This window comes from Bos grunniens, chromosome 1, assembly GCF_055505025.1.
Source record: "Bos grunniens cultivar Pamir isolate PY7600 chromosome 1, Bosgru_T2T1.0, whole genome shotgun sequence".
NCBI classification, from domain to species: domain Eukaryota; kingdom Metazoa; phylum Chordata; class Mammalia; order Artiodactyla; family Bovidae; genus Bos; species Bos grunniens.
In genome coordinates this window covers 40,207,405-40,228,731 of record NC_141165.1, presented here as the reverse complement: position 1 = coordinate 40,228,731, position 21,327 = coordinate 40,207,405, and the positions used below count along the sequence as shown (strand labels likewise).

At 42.2% G+C, this 21,327-nt stretch overlaps 1 long non-coding RNA gene across 4 annotated transcripts; it reads right to left on the bottom strand.

Moving 5' to 3' along the window:
- Positions 1-5,419: 5,419 nt before the first annotated feature.
- Positions 5,420-20,799, bottom strand: LOC147379312 (uncharacterized). Of its 4 annotated transcripts, none has more exons than XR_015132828.1 (6): positions 20,478-20,799; positions 20,079-20,210; positions 16,955-16,986; positions 14,007-14,131; positions 13,285-13,396; positions 5,420-8,216 (listed from the first exon to the last, which is right to left on the bottom strand). It is a non-coding gene; the product is annotated as an uncharacterized LOC147379312 (long non-coding RNA). The 4 variants fall into 4 exon arrangements; XR_015132810.1 differs by having other exon boundaries at positions 16,699-16,986; positions 20,478-20,795; XR_015132814.1 differs by having other exon boundaries at positions 13,290-13,396; positions 16,699-16,986; positions 20,478-20,794.
- Positions 20,800-21,327: the final 528 nt, after the last annotated feature.

The window sequence follows — 21,327 nt, the reverse complement described above, 5'->3', positions numbered from 1 at the left end:
TTCATCTAGGCAGACGACCTCTCAGAATATATTTCCCAGGCTCCCCTGCAGCAAGTTACAGCCGCATCATTCAGTTCCGGTCAATGGTATGTGAGCCCAGGTCAGTAGTGCAAATACCAATTTGGGCCCTTAAAAGGAAAGAGTGAGGGCTCCCTTTACCCCCTTCTCCCTCCCCAGTGGTTTGAACGCAGGTGAACATGGTGGAGACGGTCCATGTAGACCACGTGGATGAGAACAGGAGAGTGGATCAAAAAGATACACAGAGACTGGGGCCCTTCACTCTGGTGCTGCTGCTCAGCCCTGGATCCTTATATCCAGACTGTTAGGTGAGAAAAAGGTATACATCATGCATTCATTGCCTAAAACAAAAAGCAGAACTGTCTTACTATATACTTAGGACTTTCTAAGTTCTGGGAACTCTGAGTGGGGCTATGGAGATAAAAGATGTTCTTACCTAAAATAAGCTGTTAGCCTAGTGACAAGGGAGACTATAAAAAATATCATACACAGGCACACACACACATGTGACAAGTACATGACAATTAAGCACAGGTGCTAGGAGAGTGTGTGTGAGAGGACTTCCTGAAGGAGGTAATGGCCATATGATTTCCAAACAAGGAAAGGCAGCTATGAGGAATGAAGAACAAACGGAACAGCATCAACAAAGAGAGTGACGCAACAGACAGCATGGTGCCTTCAGGTGAGAAGGTGGTGGAGCCCAGCAGTGATGGATGTGGGTTCAGTGGTCAGTTTGAGTTCCAACCCTGGTTTAGCACTTATGAGCTCCGGGATCTCAGGTCACTGTAATCTCTGTGTGTCTGCCTCCTAGAGCTGTCATCAGGACTAATGAGAAAACCCATGTAAAAATCCTGTTAGACTCTGTAGTACAGAAGAAGCTCAGTGAATGTTACCTTAGAAAAAAATAGTTAGGTATGACTGGCACCCAAACCGCGGAGTGAGGAGTCATCAGAGTAGAGGCTAGAGGGATAGTCTGTGACCAGATCATCAAAGAGTTTGGGTATCTTCCAGAAGCCTAAGGGATTTTAAGCAGGAAGTTAACAGGGTCAGAAAGATTTCTGCCTTCCAAGAGCTCAATCTGACCGCAGAGTGACACAGGGATCACAAGGGGCCAGGCCTCCTTTCTCAATGAACATCTACTTTGCACAAAGAAAAGCATTACTCTACACAATGCACCCTGGGGCAGATTTGTGTGTGTGTGAATTGTAGATGGTGAAAGTGAGTGGACCAAGTAATACAAACAAAGGACCAATCTGGTAATGACAGTTCACCACACCTTCAGGCAGAGAGCCTCACTGCCTTGTCTCTGTCTGAAAGGAAAACTTTCAGTGCTTTTGCCACATTACTAACAGCCTGAGTCCACTTCCTGTCTTGCTAAGAAAAATCTCCACGGTCAGATGACCAAGAATATAATTTTCCACCTGAACCGGTTTAAGTCATTATAGGGGGCTCCCTAATAGGTGGGGGTGAATCACTAAAGCTCTTCTCAAGATAGAATCTGACTTGCTTTCTTAGTCTGATTTTTCCATGCAAGCATATCTGAAAAATACTCAGGGTTTGGCCCAGTTGTTTATATCTTTAGACAACCCAAGTGTATCTGAGCTCTCAACAGGGCTCTGGTTGCAGGGTGCTCTGGTGGGGGCTTTCTCTGAAATTTCTCCACCTGATACTGCATGGCCCAGCCCCTGCCATGGGATGACTTTCCTCCCTGCAAAAATTGTGAATGCTGACTTCCTTGGCTGTCCAGTGGTTAAGACTGTGCTTCCAACGCAGCGGGTGTGAGTTAGATCCCTGGTCTGGGAACTAAGATCCCACATGCTGTGTGGTGCAGCCAAAAAAAAATTAATATTGAGAAATGGTGAATGCCAACAAAATTGTGGTTCTTTTCCTGAAATGTGTGTCAGTCACTCAGTCGTGTCCAATTCTTTGTAACCCCATGGACTGTAGCCCATCAGGCTCCTCTGTTCATGGAATCCCCCAGGCAAGAATATTGGAGTGGGTTGCCATTCTCTTCTCTGGGGGCTCTTCCTGACCCAGGGATTGAACCCAGGTCTCCTGCACTGCAGGCAGATTCTTTACCATCTGAGCCACCAGGGAAGCCCTTTCCTTACATAAATAATGCCAAATAAGGTCTGCACAGTTTCTTATAAAATATCTGCATATCTGCACTAAGGGGGAATAACATATGCAAGTCTTTGTTGGAAGGTGAGGGGAAGGCTCTCTTTCCCAAATAAAATAACCCTGAACCAAGATTTAATGGGATTTTCCCATGAGTAGTGAGTGTAAGCAAATTTACCAACATCTTATAAACTTCCCCAGAAAGACCATAAAAAGCACTAGAATATCACCTCCATTTTCTGGAAGGGTAGCCAGTTAGGTCTGCAGAGCCTCCACTACAAAGGCATAGGTGACCCCTTGTCTCTGGGTCATATCTTTTATAAACAATGGGGATGAGGCACAAAAGAAGAAGAAAATTACATGAAACACACCAGGAGACAGGCTAGGAACTCTTGGCCCCTGAAAAGGATACATTCACCCATGATAGGCTCACATCTGTTCTCCCAGTCCCCTCCTATCTGTGAGTCTCACTTTTTAGGTGAGAATTCACTGCTCAGTCTCTGAATTGCCTGAGACTGGGTCTTTCCTCCTCATTAGCAGGGGCAATCTCCTGTTGTGTCACATGCATGGCTAGCGTCCCATTATGGCTTCTCCATTACTTACTCTTAATTATTCTAAATTAGTGTTTTCCCATGGCACACCAAGGAGGGAGAAGCAAAGTCTCTTCTCACTCTTTGAATGTCGCATCCACTCCTCACCCTCAGAACATTCCAGAGACAGGTGACGGAGCCGCCCAGGACTTTAACTGCCTCTGACAATACAGAGCCTTGGCAGAATCACCTTTCAGAGGTGGGGAACGATGAAAAGGAGATGAATTCTGTTGATTTCAGCATCCCTTTGTCATGTGTTCACCAAACTTTTCCATGATTTCTACATTTGAAAAGCAAAAACTGTTCATTCACAGGGGAGGAGAAGCTAGGATTATCGTTAGAGTTCCTCAGTGTCAGCCACTAGAACAGAAAAATGCCCAGAATATGAATATGTAGATTAATCCCATCCCCAAGTTATCTCCGAGGAATTCATGATTTATTATATGCTGCCACTGTATTGAAGCTGATTATGTATATGTATTATTTCTTCTACTAGATTGGAAAGTCTAGGAGAGCAGAGATAATATCTATTACCTCTTTACTTTTGGAAACAATCTGAATAACATAGTCGTGCATATATAAGTTCATACACACACATACGCATTGTATACCCTACAGCCTCGCACAGTGCCTTTTCTAGTACATCCTTTAATTATTTTTTTTAAAATTGTTTAGGGACTTCCCTGGTGGTCCAGTGGTTAAGACTCTATGCTCCCAATGCAGAGGGTCTGGGTTCAATCGCTGGTCAGGGAAATAGGTCCTGCATGCCGCAACTAAGAGTGGGCACAGCTAAAAAAATAAACGAAATTTAAAAAATTGTTTAAAGACAATAACAAAAGCGAGATGTAAAACTGTTATTACTGTTAACATTGTCAAATAGACTTACATAGATATCTACATGTGAAGAGTAGATACTTAGAAAATACCAAAATGTTAATACTCATTCTGCATGGTACAGTTTTTTGTCTTATTCACAAAATCTCCAATTTTTTTTATGATGAACATGTATAATTCTCATAATCAGGAAAATGTTATTCTAAAGATATTTCTGTAGCAAGCATTGTATATCCAAATTGTTAAAAGGATCTCTGTATAATTTTCAAGATGCTGAAAGCATCTGAGTTTGCAATGAGGGCATAAGAGTTTAAAGGAGAAAAGGGAGGATAAGATGAAGATAACTTTAGAGTCTGTGTCTGCCTGAGACTCCCAAGATTTGCTGTCCTCTGAACACTGCTGAGTGGATGATACAAGAAAGATCCCTACTTCTACAGTCAACACAAAGCCACTGAAACTTCAAAGTACAGATAATTCAGAATTCCTACCAGCAGAAATCTAAAGATCTGATACTGAGAAGGTGATGGAACTGGAATAAGGTCAAGGATGAACCCCCAGGGTCTGGGTCTCCATTAGCACAGATGTCACCTCTGTGCAAGACACAGAAAACTCCCCAGAGGATGAGTTACATGAAGGCCCTTCCTTGCCAGACTGCAGGCTTGGCAAGTATGGAGCTGGACTTCCTCCCTACTCTAGCGCTCTGGCACCTTTGGACGGGGCACAAACTGCCACCCTATGCCAAGACCTGCCAGAGAAGCAGAATGTCAGGGGATGCTGAGGACACACGCCAAACTGAGATGAGCAGTCTTCACATGAGTGCGTGGACCTTTGTGGATAAACAAAGACTTCCGCAGAGAAAATAGTGCAGGGATTATTTTAAGGCACCTGATTTCTAGACCTTGTGCTTGCTTATGTACTCTGCTAAAACCCACCCACCTAGAAGGGCTGCATCAAAATAGCCTTTCTCCCACACTAAGCCATCATCTACTCCAAATTTTATGGTTGTGTTGTTCCCCAGAGTATAAAAACCTTTGAAGATATAAAAAGAGTGTATTCTGTTTACAATAGCCAAGACATCGAAGCAACCTAAATGTCCTTGACAGAGAAATGGATAAAGAAGATGTGGTACATACACACAATGGAATATTACCTAGCCATTAAAAAGAGTGAAAGAATGCCATTTGGGTGGATCTAGAGATTGTCATACTATGTGAAGTCAGACAGAGAAGTAGAAATATCATATGACATCCTTTATATGTGGAATCTAAAAAAAAAATGATACAAATTAACTTACAAAACAGAAAGAGACTTACAGACTTAGAGAATGAACTTATGATTGTCAGGGGGATGAATGGGGGAGATAACTAGAGTTCTTGCATGGACATGTACACTCTGTTCTATCTAGAACGGATAACCAACCAACAAGGAGCTACTGTATCGTACCTGGAATTCTGCTCAATGTTATGTGGCAGCCTAGATGGCAGGGGAGTTTGGGGGAGAATGGATACATATACATGCATGGCTGACTCCTTTCCTGTTCATGTCAAACAATTACAACATTGCTAATCAGCTATACGCTAATATAAAATTAAAAGCCTTTTTAAAAATAAATAAAAAGAGTGTCTTTGCTAATTAATCTGGAACCAATAATCCTCCTACTTCTCTGTCTTGTATACCTCTAAAGCTAAAAAAAAAGCTCAACCTTTAAACAGGTCAGCTGCTGTTGGTGTGCATGAGATTCAGAACAGTGAAAGCCAATGGGTTAGGAATTCTGTTAAATAAAACTATCATTCTGAAATGCAATTGAGTATTTTGGCTTGTGTTGGGACATTGTGTATTAAAGTATATGATCAAGTATAGGGTGGGAAAAATAAATTTTATTTAGCAACACTCTCCGGAGAAGGCAACGGCACCCCACTCCAGTACTCTTGCCTGGAAAATCCCATGGACAGAGGAGCCGGACGGGCTGCGGTCCATGGGGTTTTGAAGGGTCGGACAAGACTGAGCGACTTCACTTTCACTTTTCACTTTCATGCATTGGAGAAGGAGATGGCAACCCACTCCAGTGTTCTTGTCTGGAGAATCCCAGGGACAGGGGAGCCTGGTGGGCTGCCGTCTATGGGGTCGCACAGAGTCGGACACGACTGAAGTGACTTAGCAGCAGCAGCAGCAGCAACACTCTCTTTTCTTGAATTTGAAAATAGTTAACTTACTATGGAAATTTCCAAACATGTACAAAAATAGAATAGTGTGATAAGCCAAGTACCCATCATCCAGCTTCAACAATAATCAGCATCTTTCCACCCTTGTTTCATGTATTTCCCTACACACACACACACAGACACACACACACACAAACATTTTATTAATAGTGGGGAAGGAATATTTTAAAGCAAACACTATACAGATCACATTACTGATAGCTATTTCTGTACATATCTCAGCAGATACATCTTTTGATACCTCTCCCTAAGTATAACCACAATGTCATCATCACATCTAACAAAAATGATCCTTTAATACCTATGCCATGTTTGAAATTTTCCTAATTATCTTAAAAATGACTTTTTTCCAGTTGATTTGTTGAAATTAGGATTCAAACAAAATTCATCACATTAGACCACATCCAATCTATTTTAACCTCTAACAGCTTCCATTTCTCCTTTTTTTATTCCTGACACTTATTGAAAGAAATGAGCTGTTTGTCCTATAGAACTCCCTTCCTTTTTATCGCTATCTAGTATTCCATTGTGTGTCTACCATAGTTATTCAACTTTCCCTTTATTTGTTGGCTTTTTCATTCTTCCCATTTGCACTCAGAGTCTGGTGCTACAATGAGATGAGTCTTTGTACGTTTATCATTTTGTATTTTTGCCAGTCAATCTTTGAAATGGTTTTCTGGGATAGTGTAAGTGTATATGTAATATTGCCAGATTTTGTCAAATTCCCTTCATAGGGGTTGTACCATTTTACATTCCCCCCAGCAATATAAAAGAATTTCTGTTCCCATGGTTTTATCAACAGAATTGTCAAACTCTTAAAATTTTTTGGTCAATTTTGCATCTTGGCAGTTTGGTTTTCATTTTTATTTTTCTGTCCTGAGTTTTATCTTCCGCCATCTCAAAATGTAGCTGCTTTCTCCCCCACATAGCTAACACCTAGAGGAGGTGTTCTCTTTACATATTGCTGTCACTTGAGGGCCAGTGTTCCTTCCTCTTCCCTGAATCTCCGACTCAGAATCTCATCCATCAGTCTCCATCACCTATTAACCCAACACTCCCAGGTCTCTGCTCCTCACATCTCCATGAGTTCTGTTTCTCTTGGTGCACTTTGCATTTCTCTTATACCTAAACATTTTTCCTTATGAATGGAAGCAATTTGCGATTCTTCTGTGAACTGTTAGTTTATATCGCTTGTCCATATTTTTCAACCCATTTTCAAAGGATGAATCATCCAAGGGAGATTTTCATGACAGCAAAGAGAGCATCAGAAATCCTTAGTACTAAAAAATAATTTCTTTTCATTTATTTAAACACAAGCAAATATTTCCTGCTGTTCTCAATACTCATGCCTAAAACTTGTCATTAGCTGGAAAGAAAAGCAACTTTGAGCAGCCAAAACAGTAAAGATTAGTGATGCTGATTCTTTTAAATGTAATAAGAATATTTTTCAGATTTGCTGGTGGCTCAGCTGGTAAAGAATCTGCCTGCAATGAGGGAGGCCTGGGTTCAATCCCTGGATTGGGAAGATCCCCTGGAGAAGGGAAAGGCTACCCACTCCAGTATTCTGGCCTGGAGAATTCCATGAACTAGTCCATGGGGTCGAAAAGAGTCGGACACGACTGAGTGACGTTCACTTTCAAGATACAATGGAATGAACATATAGGTAACATTTTCTGAGATTCAGTGTGTATTGTTAACAGTCTACTTAAAACATATTTTATTACATATCATGAAACATTTATTTTAGAGTAAAATTTCATTTATTTCATTTTATAAAATGTTTACTATTATAAATCTCTTATTTAAAAAAATAAAATGACTGGCTGTTGGACCAATTAGTATTTAGTGTTATTTACCTTCTTCTTTTACAAAATAAATTGAAAAAGTTTGTTTAGGATGTCAAAAAAATTAAGTTTTTTCAGATTCTTATGCTAACTTCCACTATAATTATTCTCCAAGACAGAACACCAGGGTTTCTCTGTGCTCCCACGCTCAGGGGAAATACTGCCTTATCAAACTACATACTGGCTTCAACAATAAAATAACTTACAATGTGAGCCACAAATTGCATTGCCTTATTGCAAATTTTTTAAAATGGCATATTGGTTTTCATTCATTTTTATAACCTACTACATCAGTCAGGGGAGAAGGCAATGGCACCCCACTCCAGTACTGTTGCCCAGAAAACCCCATGGATGGAGGAGCCTGGTAGGCTGCAGTCCATGGGGTTGCTAAGAGTCAGACACGACTGAGCGACTTCACTTTCACTTTCCACTTTCATGCATTGGAGAAGGAAATGGCAACCCACTCCAGTGTTCTTGCCTGGAGAATCCCATGGACGGAGAAGCCTGGTGCGCTGAAGTCCATGGGGTCGCACAGAGTCAGACACGACTGAAGCAACTTAGCAGCAGCAGCAGCAACATCAGTCAGGGTTCTATCAAAGAAACAGAACCACTAAAATGGGGTTTGTTACAGGACTTGGACCCCATGCAATTTGGGGAGCTGGTTAAGTAGTCTCTATAAATGTATTCGAGGTCTCCAAAGAAACAGAACTAATAGGATAGATGCAGACCTATTATAGATAAAAGGAGATTTATTGTAAGAATTGGCTCGTGCAGTTCCGGAGCCTGAGAAATCACCCACAACTTCCATTTACAAACTGGAGAAACAGGAAGTCTGGCGGTGATATCTAGCCTGAGTCCAAAGACCTGAGTACCAAGGGCTAATGGTATGAATCCTAACCTAAATCCGAAAACCTGAGAACCAGGAGCACCAAATTCCCAGGGCAGGGGAAGGTGAACGGTTCAGCTCTGAGTAAAGAGAGTGAATTCGCCCTCCTGCCACTTTTGTGTTTTATTCAGGCCCTCAGTGGATTGGGTGACATCAGTCCCCAGAGGGGAAGGCCGGCTGCTTTCCTCAGTTCACTAATTCTAATCTCTTCCAAAGATCACAGACTCCCCACCCCCAACCCCCACTTCAGGGAAATCATAATTTCCCAGCTACTTGGGCTTTACTTAGCTGAGCTAAACTGACTCCGAAAATTAACTATCACAGTAAGGGTTCGTCTTACCAACTGATGCTGGACAGGAAATCAGGAAGGGAAGATGGATACAGAGTTGGGGAGACCAAGAACAAGCTGGGACCCACAAAGGCAGACTGAAACATCAGCTCTTGTTGCCTCTGATAGTGGTGTCCTGCAGAAGCCAGGGCCTTTCTCCATGGAGGTGAACCCATCTCCCTGCTTGGGAGTCAGAAGAGCTAAAGCAGACCCAGCTGCAGCCTCTTGCCAATGAGGTGAACCAGCAGATAATGACCACTTGCATGGGCTGCAATATGGCGACTGCTTGACCTTCACCCTCCAAGTCACCCCCCACCACCCTACCCACTACCAGGATCCCGCCGGGCAGTGCACCCTAACGAGGAAACATATACAAAAGGGGATTCTAGGTGATGTTTTTCAGCCTGGCCAAACTGACATGCTTCAAAGCTGTGCAATCTATGCCTCGTCAACTCTGCACCCACACGTGTGTACTTAAACCAAACTCAATCTCTAAAGGCCAAAGCAAAGCCATGTTTGCCTGACATCATACAACTATCCCACACACAACCAAAACCCCACTGATCCTTTCTCCAAGAGAAGACGCAAAGTCCTTTGTTTGTGGGTGATGTTCACTCTTCTAGCTGATTCACATTCCCCTTTGCTATCCTGTAACTCACATACTGAGATGTAAAGTTAAATACTATTGACACATTTTATAAAATGTGATAAAAGGATAATAAGGAAAGAAAAACAAAAATACTTGGTTGACACGTATCAAAATAAGAAAGAAATTCCCATGTTACATTTTTTCAACTGAGCATGAGTTTTTAGTTCTTTTCTTTTGCAGTTGCCCTCAGCAAACACTTCAGCTAATTGTGCTGCCCTGCCCAGGTGGGACGAATAAATCAGTTCTACCAGGCCCACCCAATCTAAACAACAACGTCACTGCTTTTGTAATACACCTTCCAAGTTAATTCTCAGGGGTTGCTATAATACCCCTTAAAATACACAGAGTTCAAAGAATTAAATGTCATTGCTGGAGCAAGAGTCTTTCCACTCCCAACGTTTTATATATGTGAATAAATGTTCTCATTCTTCATTATAAATAAAAACAAAAATAGAAAGGTATTTGATGCTAAACCTTGTCTCATTCTAGAAATAAACAATATTCATCCAGATATATAAATTTTTAAAAATCATCTTATTAAGTTTATTTCTAATACAAGCTTATTTTTTTCTTTGGCACAGGTTTATCAAAATATATCATACATTTATGTCATTCTGATCAACTCCTCACAAAAAAAAAAAAAAATAACTGTGATGGTAACCCAAACTAAATATTTCTAACATTTGGAGGCTTAAGGTAACAGGAAATAAAATGAATTATAAAACTTTTATTTACATACATACATTTGTTGCAAAAAACTCAACAGCCCAATCAGTAAGAGGCTTTCAAGATATTACATTAGAAGAAAATTTTGTAGGGTAAGTGAAATGGAAATGCAAATTCAAGAAGAAAAAGTAAAGAAATAAAATGTCCTACTTTATCACAGAAGAGTTTTCACAGGAAAGAAAAGTTTGCTTGTGTGTTTTTAAAATCAGGATACCCGGCACCCAAGCATTGTATTTAGATTCCATTGTATATATTTAAAAGATTGATATATCAGTTTTAATTTAAAATTGTAATAATTGCTACATGTCAGAAATTAAATCCTTTTCTATTACGTATGTCTGTAATGAAAAGTTTTAGATATCAACTTTGAAGTGTTCAATAGGGTACATAATTTCTCAAAAAAGTTTGCTTAAGTGTATCTAGGCAAGAAATAACAATATCAGCTAACACCTTCTGAGCCGCTAGTATTTACCAGGCAATATACTAAGCTTTGAGCTTCCCTGGTGGCTCAGTTGGTAAAGAAATCTGCCTGCAATGCAGGAGATCGTCTGCAACACAGGAGATGGGGGTTCGATCCCTGGGTCAGGAAGATCCCCTGGAGAAGGAAATGGCTACCCACTTCAGTATTCTTTCCTGGAAAATCCCATGGACACAGGAACCTTGAGGGGTACAGTCCATGGGGCTGCAAGAGTTGGACACAACTGAATGACTAAACCACATACTAAGCTTTCTCTTAGTTTATTAGTCTGGTGACAACCGTGTGAGGTAGGTGTCATTACCCTCATTTTACAGAAGAGGAAGCCAGGGTGTGAGAGGTCTCATGTCATCTGTAGCTTGCTTTAAAATATTTCAACATAAACAATGTGCTATAAATATGCATATTAGTTCGTTTGGCCTACACCCTCATGACAGTCATGCCCTAATCAGGAATATACACTCCATGGGTGGTTTGCTGGCATCTAATCAGAAGGCCCCACTCCAGAGGGAGCTGCTATAAGCTCCTCAGCTGTTTTTATCTCTCACCAGCACTTGAAGCTTTTTCATTAGCCTAATGGATATTAAACATGAGTTTCCATTGGTCAAATTAATAGCTTGTTCAACATACATAGATGAAAAACATAATTTCAAGAGCCACTGGCATCAGTGGTACATAAGAAACTTAACCCTTATCAATGACCCCCAAGGCTGATCAGCATTTGTAAAAGGTCCTGAGTGTACCTGCTGATTCCAGGGTTTTGTTGGTTGCCTGACTCCAACAAAACAGCTCACAGAATCCTGCCACTGAAATATAGCTGCACTGGCCTCAGAGGTGACTTTTATGCAAGGGGTGCTATAGGGAATCAATAGCCGAGCTTCCACCAAGCTTACTGAATAGGGACGATACATGTCCTGTACCTACTTGCTAATAGACATCTATGTGTAGCAGGACTCAGCCGGAGACTTCTCTTCCTTGAAACTCAATAGTGGAGCTGCAAAAGTTCACGTAATGGGCCCCCACCATTGCAAATACTGAAGAATGCCAAAAATCTACCAAGAAAGATTGTGTTTGCTTATTTGGGTTAGGGGTGTGTGTGCATGCTCGTGCTTAGTCACGTCTGACTCTTTGTGACCCCATGGACTGCAACCCACCCTCCAGGTTTCTCTATCCATGGAATCCAGGCAAGAATACTGGAGTTGGTTGCCATTTCCTTCTCCAGGAGATCTTCCCGACCCAGGGAAAGATCCACTGAAGAAAGAAATGGAAACCTACTCTGGGTTAGGTATGTTGGCATAAAAGATTCAGAAACTCAGTCAAAGTCACATATCTGGTAGTGATAAACTAGGATGAGAACCTGTGGTCATTGGCCCTCCTAACCGCCCTGCTCCCATAGAGCACACAGTTGCAGAAATAGAATATGAGTCAGGGTGCTAGATGTTGACATATCATCTTCAGGTGCCTCTTTCCAGGCAAGTTTGGGGCTGAGTTGTGGTTCACTCCAGAAAAACAACCATTCAAGCAGTTTACTTGAGTACTGCTATGTTGAAAATCCTTTCCTCTAACTCAGCTTAAAATGGGCCTCCATACTATTCAACCACAAAGACTGTTGTTGTTCAGTCCCTAAGTCCTGTCTGACTCTTTGCGACCCCATGGACTGCAGCACGCCAGGCTTCCCTGTCATCACCATCTCTCGGAGTTTGCTCAAACTCATGTCCATCAGGTTGATGACGCCATCCAACTATCTAATCCTCTGTTGCCACCTTCTCCTCCTGCCCTCAATTTTCTACACAGATAACCATACATAACTAAGACAAGTGTGGGCTCAGGGGAAAATGTTCATTCTTGGGGTGTTGCAAGTGGCACTCAAGAAAAGATATCTGCTATGTCTTTCCAGGATTCTCCATTCTCTCCTTGGAGTCCCAGCCCTGATATGAAGAAATATAACGGGTTTATTGAAGAGCCTGCCCTGGCTAGTAACACAAACATGAAATAGCTGTAGTTTTTCTTCTTTCATCACTGAACCCCAACTGTCAAACTGTTGACTCTTCTTTACCTCCTGGCTAGCACAACATCTTGGGCCGACCTCGTTTTCTGGTTGTCAAAAGTTATTGAAAGCCCAGGTAGTTTATACCTCCCCATCTTATGTTTGATGCAGTGTTTTCCAAATAACCAAGCTGTGACTGCAGGGGCCAACATGAGGAGAGGGGTGGTCTGTACTCTCTCCTGCTCCCACATAGATTTAGGAGACCTGGCTCTCAGCCTGCTTCACCCAATCCCAGTCCTTCAATTGCTGCAGCTGGTAATCCTGCCCAGAGTTCCTTTCACCTGGGGTCCCCTTCCCCAAGTGGGCCACTCTCTGGATGCCTGGGGAACTCTCACATCCTTATTAACTAGTCAGTGATGTCTACCCTGTGGCCAACCCCCACAGTTCCACATCCCTCTCCAATTCTATTTTGCCTTAATCACGTAGTGGAAGGCAGTTCAACAAGTCTAGTGCCCAAGCTGTTGTTCAATCAAAGAACCATGGTTGTGATTGGCTGAACACTGGCTTCCCAAGATGTGCATGTCGGTGGAACCAGTGAATATGTTACCTTACATGGTCAGTAGATCTCTTTGATTTTGCAGATGTAGTTCAATGAAGGATCCTGAGATGGTGAGATTATCTTGGGTTATGCAGGTAGGTCCAACGTAATCACATGGGTCCTAACGAGAGGGAACAAGGTCAAAGTCAGGAGACAGCCATGTGATGATGGAACCAGAGTGAGAGAAGGAACATGCCAACACCTTGACTTTAGCTCACTGAGATTGATTGGACTTCCAAAGCTGTAAAATCATAAACTTGCATTGTTTAATGCAGGCAGATTCTTTGCCATCTGAGTCACCAGGGAAGCCCTTGAAGTTACTAAATTTGTAACAATGTGTTACAGCAGTAATAGAAGATACCACAGTGATCAAGCACACTTCCTTCAGGACCCTTGTCTTTACAAATGACCCCTTGAGACTCCTTCACTTGACTTTAAAGTTGCAGAAATAGCCACAACACCATCCCACCCCCATAAGCTGATGGATCACAACTCCAACACTTCACTTTCTCCACTGGCTCCACACCCCTCATCCTCACTCCTACCTGCTGCCAATTGTCTTTGGCCTATAGATGGGGAGGGGCACAGGGGCAATTAAGAGGGTTGGCCAGTGATTGGCTCCAATCTTTAGAGGCTCCTTGGTACCTTTCTCTGTAGAATCCTTCATTTTCGACTTTGGCCCTGGCCACCAATTCCCAGACCAAGAAAAATCCCGTTCTGTATCTTATCACCTTGGGGGTCCAGTCCTGGAGCTGTAGCGGCCACAGCTCTTATCTCTGAGCAACCTGCTCTTCTGCAGGGTTAGATTCTGCTCCTCTCACTCTGTGTCTGGTGTCCTTTCCAGGAATCCAGGAAGCTTCATTATGAGAAAGAATTCAAGTGCCCGTAAACAGTGCAGCATGTTAACTCCTTCCTTGTAATTAGCTTCCAAAGTACCAACAATAAGGCCTGGTTTCCTTTTGTGCTTCTAGCACTGTGCTTCACAATACATGCGGCCCACAGCAATTAAATCCTTCAATCAGAACGAAGATCACCCAAAGCCATGCAATGTGCATGCCTGGTGAATTTCATTCTATCACTAAAGTGGTTTCCTAGGGCTTCCCCCTCACCCTCTGGCCTTTACTGACAAGCGTACCACCTAGGGTATATTGGACCACACGTACTAAAAAAAAAAAAACCCGCCAAACAGCTGTGTCCATCACAGTGTGTGGGTGTGTGTGTGTGCACACACATGCCCGAGTGTGTTAATCGCTCAGTCTTGTCGGATTCTTTGCAACCCCATGGACTGTAGCCAGCCAGGCTCCTCTGTCCATGGGATTCTCCAGGCAAGAATACTGGAGTGGGTTACCATTTCCTTCTCCAGGAGATATTCTCGACCCAGGGATTGAACCCAGGTCTCCCACGTGGTAGGCATTTTCTTCACCACCTGAGCCACCAGGGCAGCCCATCCATCAATAGGGAACTGGCCAAACTGAAGTCCCTCCACTGCTATGGTCTAAATGTGTTTCCCCTCAAATTCACATGTTGAAATCCTAACACCCAGTTGCTCCCCATGCCACGCAGGAGACACTGTTTGTGAAGCTAAGGCTGGAGCCTTGGCAGCAGGTCTTGATTTTGCCTGTTGGTTGGAAGCACTTAACACAGGCCACTTGGGCTGGCACGACTCACAGGCTTCCCTCCACAGGAGAGATCATGCAAATTAAATCCTCACACTGCAGGTCAACAGAAAAAGGTTTTACTGCAGGTCATGTGTTTGCCATCCCTGGTTTCTGGACACCAGAGGCTTCAGAACCTGGCTGGCTACAGCAGTATGGGAGAAACCTCTGGGAGTTTTGTTGAGGGAAGCCTGCAGTGCAGCTGGCCCAGGGCAGGGCTGATCGCAATATTCTCAAAACCTCTGCGTGCACAGAGACCCACACTACCCAGGTCCTAGCCTGAGTCAGGCAGTCCCCAGAAGTGTGGCTGTGAAAATGTTGCCAGCATCCAGCCAGGAGGAACTGAAAGTGAAAAAGAGATTGTTGCTCTGACACTGTTTTCAGATCTACTTCTTTAGAGCTAACATGCAAAGCAATCATCTAGATGTCATTTGGGGTCATTTTTTCCCAAAGAAAACTTGATATGGCTGTATTCTTTTCTTCTTCAAAAATGGGGTGGCAAAGGTAGATTCTACAGGCAGGATCTTTAGAGACTGTATACATTCTGTACTAAGTAATAATAAGATATTTGCATAGTACTATGAAGGACTGCTATTTATTGAATACTTACTAAGTGCTTTGCACTCTTGATCTTATTTAATCTTCATAACAACCATAAAAGTACTTTTATCCCCAAAGTTTCCCAGGTGGCACTAGTGGTAAAGAACCCGTCTGCCAACGCAGGAGACACAAGAGACGCAGGTTTGTTCCCTGGGTCAGGAAGATGCCCTGGAGGAGGGAATGGCAACCCACAGCAGTATTCTTGCCTGAAGAATCCCCATGGACAGAGAAGCCTGGTGGGCTACAGTTTATAGGGTCACAAAGAGTCGGACATGACTGAAGCGACTTAGCACTCATGCACATCCCCAAAGCAAAGAGGAAAAAGATGAAGTTTGAAGGGTGTCAAGTCATCGCCCAGGATCACTCAGCCACAGTATTCTATCAAATCTATGACACCACTATTATTTTAAATACTGTTAAGAAAGAAAAAAATGCTGCCAATTAAACTATGATCCTCCATCAATTGCAAGGCTCTTCCCAAGCCAGGGATGTTACATGTGATACCACGCAGGCCTAGATCCTGCATGTAGCAACAGCAAGGGGGAGGCCTTGTGCAGCTCTCCTGCTTACAGGGCATTTCCACAATTGTTACTGAATTTCTCCCTCAGAACAATCCTGAAAAAAGCAGGGATAATAAGCCCCATTTTCAGACAAGGAAATAGGTTCATAGTAGGTGAGCAATTTGCCCAAAGTTACACAGCTTGCTGTTATAACATAGAATTCCTGGCTCCTATCTAAGTGTTTCTTCTGCTACATCATGCAGCCTCCACTCACCTCAATAAATGCCTTAGCTATTGGTTATTTATCAATGGGATATTCTAAACAAGGATGGAGGAAGACCAGGATAAATTTCTTATTATTACAACCCTAGCCACATTATCTTGCTGACAACTTTGTGAGTGAAATGCTGCCCTTTATTTAATTCATGCAGCACTTACTGTGTTATGAGCCAGCAGATACTGTGCCAGGCAGGAGATCTGAGCTACTTTAGCTCATGAATTTTATTTTGAAAGCTTTCAGGCAAACAGAAAAGTTGAAATAATAATACAGTGAACCCTCATATACCCTCCATCTACATTGCAAGTATTAACCTTTTGCCATTTGCTCTCTCCATATGTGCATTTTGTAAACCAGGTGAGCATAAATTGCAGACATCATGACACTTTACCTTAACTTTTTCAAGCTGTATCTTCTGAGAACAAAGATGTTTTTGCACATACCCATAATACCATCATACTTGTGATGGTCAGTTTTATGTGTCAGTTTCGCTAGGCTACAATCTCCAGTTGCTCAATCAAACACTAGTACGGGTACTACTTTGAAGATAGTTTGCCAGTATGATTAAAATCCATGGTCAGGGGAGTTCCCCGCTTGCCTAGTGCTTAGAATTCCAGGTTTTCACTGCCGTGGCCCCGCTTCAATACCTGGTCAGGGAACCTAGATCCTTCAAGTCGTGCTGCAAAGCCAAAAGAAAAAAAAAGAGCGTAAATAAAAGATTTTATAAAACCCATTTTCAATATTTATAATAGCCAAGACATGGAAACAACCTAAATGTCCATTGAGAGAGAAATGAACAAAGAAGATGTGGTACATATATACAGTGGACTACTGCTCCAGCCATAAAAATGAATGAAATAATGCCATTTTCAGCAACAGGGATGCAACGAGAGATTATCATACTAAGTGAAGTAAATTGAAAAGAGAAAGACAAATACCATATGATATCACTTATATGTGAAATCTAAAACATAACAGAAATGAACCTATCTATGAAATAGAAATAGGCTCATAGACATAGAGAACAGACTTAGGGTTGCCACAGGAGGGGGAGGGAGGGATGGAGTGGAAGTTTGAGGTTAGCATATGCAAGCTATTATATATAGAAGAGAGAAACAACAGGGTCAGACTGTATAGCACAGGCTATATTCAATATCCTGTAATAAATCATAATGGAAAAGAATATGAAAAGGAATATATATATATGTGTGAATCACTTTGCTGCACAGTAGAAACACATTATAAATCAACTATATTTTATTAATAAAATAAATTTAGAATAATAATAATAAAATCCACAGTCTATTGATTTTAAGGAAGGGAGATTATCCTACATAATTCAGTGGGCTTGATTCCATCAGTGAAAGGCCTTATGAACAGCTAAGGCTTCCTGGAAGATGCTCCACCTGTAGACATCAGTCTTACCCCGTGCCCAGGAGTTCCAGTCTGGCACTCCCGATGGCCTGCCCTAGGATTTCAGACTTGCTGGCTTAGTCTGTTTAGGCTGCTGTAGCAAAAATACCGTAGACTGGCTGACTTAAACAACAGACATTTATATCTCACAGTTCTGGAAGCTGGGAAGTCTGAGATCAAGGCACCAGCAGATTTGATGTCTGGTGAGAACTTGCTTCCTGGTTCATAGGTGGCCATCTTCTTGCTGTGTTTTTGTATGGTGAAGGGACAAAAGGGGTTTCTGGGGTCTCTTTTATAAGGGTTCTAATAAAGGTTCATGGGAACTTCACTAACATGACCTACATGCATGCGTATGTGCTAAGTCACTTTAGTTGTGTCCAATTTCATGGACACACCCCATGGACTGTGACCTACCAAGCTCCTCTGTCCATGGGATTCTCCAGGCAAGAATACGGGAGTGGGTTGCCATGCCCTCCTCCAGGGGCTCTTTCCAACCCAGGGATAGAGCCCGTGTCTCTTATGTCTCCTGCTCTGGCAGGCGGGTTCTTTACCACTAGTGCCACCTGGGAAGCCCCAGTCATGACCTAATCACCTCCAAAACCCATCATTATCTTGGGGGTTTCAACATACGACTTTTGGAGGGACACCTCATTGAGGTTGATGACACTTTCTTAGCAAGCCTCCACAATCACAGAAGCCAATTCAGTGTAATGAGTGTCTTAATATGTATTTTCATTTCTTTTACCTCTCTGATTAACCCCAAATAGCACATAAACTAAGAAAATTAACATTGTGCTTATAGCTTCATTCTTTATTAATGATTCTTCTTTTTTCTTTTCCACTCTGAACAGTTTGGTGTATTTGGTAAATTTTGTTTAAGCCTTTACACACACATAAAACCATATATATACAAAACCAGGATTATACCTAATATACTTTCATATTTCATTTAGTATTATCCTGTGAGCATTTACCTATGTCATTAAAATTATTTTCCCCAAATCTATTGAGGACCAATTAACAAATACAATTATAATATTTTATTAATGATTCTTAACCTGAGGTCACAGGATGTGCTTTAATAATCAGGGAAGAGCAGGAAGCTGTAGGGAGCATTCCGAATATCCATGCATTTTGTGAACTTTCCTGGAGAGAGACTAGCTTTAATCCAATCCTCAAAAACTGCATTATACTCAAAATGACCAGAGTCGCTGCATTACAAACATCTCTCTAGCTCCATTAAATGTGATGGCAGTGACAAACAGAAGGCCCGCTGGCTTTAAATAAGACTCAAGTGAATCCCTGTTTTGAGAGAAATCTGATTGTGATTGGCAATTGCCAGCAACCAAGTGGTGGTTCCAGAGTTTCATTCTCTTTAGCTACCAGTGGCTCAAGGTATTTACAATATGTCTCAAACCTCTTAAGAGACAAGGACGGAGGCAGGGCCTGCAAGTTGCATTGTTAGTGGCCCTAAGCCTCAGTTCAGTTCAGTCGCTCAGTTGTGTCCGACTCTTTGTGACCCCATGAACCACAGCACACCAGGCCTCCCTGTCCATCACCAACTCCCAGAGTCTACCCAAACCCATGTCCATCGAGTCGATGATACCATCCAACCATCTCATCCTCTATCATCCCCTTCTCCTCTTGCCCTCAATCTTTCCCAGCATCAGGGTCTTTTCAAATGAGTCAGCTCTTCGCATCAGGTGGCCAAAGGATTGGAGTTTCAGCTTCAACACCAGTCCTTCCAATGAATACCCAGGACTGATCTCCTTTAGGATGGACTGGTTGGATCTCCTTGCAGTCCAAGGGACTCTAAAGAGTCTTATCCAACACCACAGTTCAAAACATCAATTCTTCAGCACTCAGCTTTCTTCACAGTCCAACTCTCACATCCATATATGACCACTTGAAAAACTGTAGCCTTGACTAGATGGACCTTTGTTGACAAAGTGATGTCTCTGCCTTCTAATATGCTGTCTGGGTTGGTCATAACTTTCCTTCCAAGGAGTAAATGTCTTTTAATTTCATGGCTGCAATCACCATCTGCAGTGATTTGGGAGCCCAGAAAAATAAAGTCAGCCATTGTTTCCACTGTTTTCCCATCTATTTCCCATGAAGTGACGGGACGGGATGCCTTGATCTTAACAATTGAAATTCCTCCATCCTGATAGAGGCAAGTATGGAGATAAAGCATGAAAAAGTCTCGCATATCATTTTGGTCACATCCTTTTTACACAAATATTCGGCTTAAAAAGCTGAATAATAAGCTAGTCCTTTGGCCAACATTCCTTCTTGCCAAGATTAAAAAGTAGAAGGAAAAAAAATGTCTTATCAGTGAGGGGAAAGAGGGGAACTCACCAAGTTGATTCACCAAGTTGGAAGGTGCCAAGTAACGTCAGTCAAGGTCACAGAGGGCAGGGACCTCCCTGGTGGTCCATCAGCTAAGACTCCATGCTCCCTGGTCAGGGAACTAGATCCCACATGCTACAACTAAGACCCAGAGCAACCAAAATAAAATAAATAGAATAAATAAATATTTTTTAAAAAAAGATTTCAGAGAGCAGAAAATCCTTGTTAAAGGTTTTTCAGCCAAAGTAGTACATTCTTAAGGAAGGATGTTCCCCCCAACCCACTTTTAGTTTTGTTAAATCTCTCTAAGAGATATCGGCATTTTACACACAGGCATTGCTCCTGTCTGCAGAGTCTAACTTGCAAGAAGCCCCATTCCCTTCTCCTCAAACCCTGGGAAGCCACTACCTGTGACAAGGCAGAAAAGGACAGTGCAGAATCGCCCCACAGAAACATGCCCCTCTCTCGGCAGGAAGTGGGTGCTTCCCCCTCTGTTGGCTCCTCTGTTCAAGGCTAAACCAGGGGCAGGCCCTGGGCCAGTGCATGTCTGAGGAAACAGCTCCAGGTACTCTGTCCCTGGATTCGTCACAGGGCTATAAAACTAATGTCCCGTCCAGTATTGCTGGAATCCGCCCTGAGCCCAGGGGTAACCTCCCAGCTGCTTCTCTGCCCTAGTAAGCTGGCCAGTTCCAAGGCCCCAGCTTCTTCCTTTTATTTCCTTACTTATGACTTGAATTCCCACCTGTGACCACAACTCTCTCCCACGTACCTAAGTGACTCTCACATAAAGGGACAACAGGGTACTTGATCCGAGATGGAAATTACATTCCAGATTGATACACATTTATGCCATGCATTTAGGGAGGAGTTTCCTGAATTCTTAGACCAAAGTTTAAATGGGGCTAATGGAGAAAATGTTAAGACTGTCAAGGGGAATTAATTCCAAGATTCTTCAGTGTCAAGATGATTTAATGCCACCATCTCCTGCTTGCCACTGAGTAAGCCACAAGTTGAAACTTAACAATTAAAAAAAAAAAAAAAAGTAAATAGGAGAAATTTAAAAGATTATTAAAAATCATAAAAATGAAAAACTATGCTATAATGGAGGAGAAAAATAAAAGCAGTAAAATAAAATGAGATTAAATAAATATAAGCTAGGAAAAAAGTAAACTCAAAGTCAAACTCAAAAAAAAGAAAGTCAAAGTGAACTCAAAGAAAGTCACATTTTTAAAAAGTGTAGGAGAGGAAAAATGGAACT